Source organism: Tarenaya hassleriana, unplaced genomic scaffold, assembly GCF_000463585.1.
Source record: "Tarenaya hassleriana unplaced genomic scaffold, ASM46358v1 Cleome52, whole genome shotgun sequence".
Lineage (NCBI taxonomy): Eukaryota > Viridiplantae > Streptophyta > Magnoliopsida > Brassicales > Cleomaceae > Tarenaya > Tarenaya hassleriana.
The window spans coordinates 265,069-269,740 of NW_010967884.1; positions in this window are offsets into that span (position 1 = coordinate 265,069).

Genomic DNA, 4,672 nt, shown 5'->3' on the forward strand with positions numbered 1-4,672 from the left:
CCCTCTCGAGGTAGAGCACGTGCGCTCACGTGTCTCATTCTCGGTGGAGCATTCTTAGAGGACTAGGAATGTCTTCACGGGACAAAACCGTGGGACAATTCTAGTTGGCAGGTTAGGGTCCGAGGGTAGAAGTCGTATACCTATAGGTAGTATAGACTTCATGGGGATCCGGGCTAGGTATCTAACGGTTTCGGTGGTATGACTCAGGTTAGTCTCGGGTAAGTCGGGATAGACTTAGGAGACGGGTAGACATCGGGTGTAATCCTCGGGTTAGCTAGCGGGTATAGTCTTGGACTTTACTAGGAGGGTTAGTTAGACGGTCTAGGGAGTCATACAACCGAGGGTAGCGTTTGCCGGTCGGGCAACGCGGCATAGGACTACGGTTCGAGTCTTATCGGGGTGAACGTTCTAACACGTTTACCGAGTGTTTCAGGTAAAGATGAGCTGATCGGTGGCGGGATAAGGCGACGAGGCTACGAGGAGTCATCGACGGGAGCTTCATCAAGTTCAAAGGCAGCGATATGTGACTAACTCCGAGACATCAGGTAAGTGAGGTAAGTCAGGTAAGTTACGCTTTAAATTCCGACGAAAGTCGAGGGATCGACGAAAGTCGATCGGTGCTAGAAACGGCGAATTCCACTATGTTTATATTTTTTTTCTTTCGGTTTCTCTTTCTCCACCAAGATGGAGATTGTTGGGCCCTAAGGCCCATTTGGTGGAAAAGAGAACCTTCCACATGGGAAGGAGGTTTTGGTTTAATACCAAAAAACGCTACGTTTTGGAAGATTAGGGTTTTTACCCTAAGGCTCTTGACTTCGTCACTTTCGGCAGAGAAGAAAAAGAGGCAAAAATGAGAGGGAGAGAGGAGATCGCGGTGAGCACATGGCGGAGGACGTTTCGGCAGTCCGTCAAGAAAGCTCGGTGGTAGATCGGTAAGATCCCGGTACAGGTTGGCATCCCTTGGTTGTTTCCCCTTCTCTTTTGTTCTCGGTTCTTCTCGGTAAGGCTCCGGATTGTGGAGATCCGCCGAGCTTCTGTTCTCCGGTGTTGTTCTTCCGTCGATAATGGATTCGCCGGCACCGTCCGGCCAAGATGTAGGCCCGAGCTTGCTCGGTAACCGAACTCGTTAAAATCGCTGTCTCTTCTTTCGGTTCTTGCACGAACGAGTGACGGAGGGATCGGAGAGGTGACCTTCACAGTAACACCCACCCCTAATAATAAGACATGATAATGAGAAGTTGAACTCATATAAAGGATATTTTTATTTAAACATCCATAGAAAACCACTAAATTCATATTTTAGTTTGGTAAAATCTAAACGCAACAACATTCAGTGTTTTCAGAAGGGCCGTGAGGTTCACATAATCCCCTCGTAAAATGTGGTGGTGGTCCAGCTGTTGCACACGATTTATTATAATCCGGATTGGATTTGCATGGTCCTCCCCAATAACAATCACCTTCTTCTTGATTCACGTTGTTTGCAATTCGGTCAAAATAAAAAATATTTAAAGGTTAAAATTTGATTATTCTATTTTAAAAATTCTAAAGTAGTGAAAACAATTAAATAAAGAATTTTTATATTAAAAAAATTAATATTTTATTATGGTTTCAAAAAGAAATAGATAAAAAATTTATACTTGATGATTGAACCGTCACAACAAGTGAGACTATGATAAGAAGAGTAATAAGCACATGCTTTGAGGAAGCCATTTTCTTCGTTACTCTAACAAGGATAACTATATACGTATTAAAATATTATGATGATTTTTTTCTCTCTACTTCGGGTATCAATTTGAAAGAATGTAAAATGTATATGATATAATTGTTTAAATGGAAAATAACGTATTAATATACAAATTTATTAAAAAAACTTCATAAACGTGATATCAATTAGGAGTGTGCGTTTCCTTATTAATGGGTTGTTATATTCGATCGCTCTGTTTCAATTTCGTTTTCTATTATAAAATGTATATTTTTTAAATAATATTTCCATGTTTTTGGAGGTCCTCAGATGTTGAGTTTTAAAAAAATTACCGTTTTATACTTTTGATGCTTCGGTTCGAGAATGATAACTAATTTTTCGGTTCGATTTGCTTCGATTTCGAGACATCCAATCGTAATTCCCACCCTAATAATAAGACATGATAATGAGAAGTTGAACTCATATAAAGGATAATTTTATTTAAAAATCCATAGGAAACCACTAAATTCATATTTTAGTTTGGTGAAATCTAAACGCAACAACATTCAGTGTTTTCAGAAGGACCGTGAGGTTCACATAGTCTCCTCATAAAATGTGGTGGTAGTCCAGCTGCTGCACATGGTTTATCACAATCCGGATTGGATTTTCATGGTCCTGCACAATAACAATCACCTTCTTCTTGATTCACGTTGCCTGTAATTCGATCAAAATAAAAAAATATTTAAAGGTTAAAATTTGATTATTCTATTTAATAAATTCTAAAGTAGTGAAAACAATTAAATAAAGAATTTTTATATTAAAATAAAAATTAATATTTTATTATGGTTTCAAAAAGAAATAGATAAAAAATTTATACTCGATGATTGAACCGTCACAACAAGTGAGACTATGATAAGAAGAGTAATAAATAAGCACATGCTTTGAGGAAACCATTTTCTCCGTTACTCTAACAAGGATAACTATATATGTATTAAAATATTATGATGATTTTTTTCTCTCCACTTAAAATTGTAGGAGTTGATATATATATACAGAGAAAAGTGTAACCTTTAAAACTAATCAAATGTTTTAAAAAGGTAATAAATATCATTTGATGGACCAAAAATACAATTGTATACATATATATCAATAAGTAATTTTCGTTATGAGTCCGAAAGATATCTTGTCAACTTTTTATTTATAAAGAATATATTTTGCCAAGTTTTTAGAAATGTTTATGGAAACAAAACAAGACAAGATTAACGTCCTCCATGTGTCCCGTTAATCACCATAACGAAGCAAAAATAATAATGTATGCCAAATCAATGTAATTATTATTTTTAATAAAAATTATTTGTTTCTACATTAGTACTAGTGAAATACAACATCCTATTTCGAATAGAGATATAATGGATACTTCCAAATATTTCTTTACCATAATTTTGTAGTATACAATGGATACTTCCAAATAATTAAACATACATGCAAATAAATAAATCAAAATTTTATATATAATTCTAACTGCCGTTCAATTTATTTTCACATAGTAAACCAAAAATAGTATGCGATCACCATATAATTTAAGAAATTAATAATAAAGAATTATATTAAATCAATAGATTTTGATATATCTTTTGCCCATTAGATTCCAATGCAAATTTCGACTTGTACCAATGCAAAATTTCACATAATAAACCAAAAATATTATGCGATCACCATGTAATTTAAGAAATTAATAATAAAGAATTATATTAAATCAATAGATTTTGATATATCTTTTGGCCCATTAGATTGCAATACAAATTTCGATATACGAAAGGTACAATGTAATAACCATAAATGTATTTTCTACACTTTAGTGTTTCACTTTTTGTTATGTAATTTGGAAAAAGATATATAAAGATTTTGATATATAAAAGATTTTGAAATCGTGACACCTTTAATTATAACCTTTTACAGAATTTAGATGCGTCAAAATTCATAGACAATCCCAAAAAATAATATTTGAAAGCATTTCATTTATAGTTTTTTAGATATTTATATTATATTAATTGTATTAACGAGTCCAACCATAATCGAAAAAAAGAGTAGAACAACCATTTATCAGACTAATCACACAAATTGTTACTTACGAACTTTGGCGTAAACGAAACAACAATATCTTTCACAGTCATTCTAGATACTTGAACGAAATTCGACTAGTAAACAAACCCCTTATTGGGTTTAGTATTCATTTACCCTGTAACAACCTAGTTTTTCAAAAAAAAAAAATCTAGACCGTTGGGTCCAGAGAACCCAGAACGGACGGACCACGAAGGTCCGGAACAGACGGACCAGACAGTCCCGGAACGAAAGGACTGGACTATCGGCAGCGACGAAAGTCACGATTTTCGTCCGGATTCGACCTGAAAGCGACCGGGACGCACCAATCCCGACCAGAAAACCCCACTTTATGACCCTAAGCGCGATAAGGTCCACCTTGGGTCCGGATTTCTATCGAAAATCCGCCTAATCCGAGTTCCTTTTAACCCCTGTTTCCTCGTCACTTGTTCTTCACCTTCAAACTCAGAATTCTCTCTCGTATCCGAATCATTTACGTTGAATCCGGTTTCTACAGAGCAAGGGGAGCATCACCAAGCTTCATAGCCATCACCCAGAACATGAGATTAACCCGAGGTGAGTGAATTCGAGTTTAATTCGGAAGTCTATTGACATGGGATTTTGGGTTTTTGAGTGATTCGTGCAAAATTGATGTTTGATTCGTTCTCAACATGAGATTTTATGAGTTTTAGTGTATTACCCATAGTGAATCGTGCATGTTTGAGTGTTTTTGATGAAATTTTTCGAAGACCAGAACGTCCGGTCTAAGGTCAGACCGTCCGTTCTAGGTTTGCAGGAGAAAACGCGAAGTCCACATGTTGAAGATGAAGTCCAGACCGTCGGGTCTAGACAAGCCAGACCGTCGGGGCTACACAATTTAGACCGTCGGGG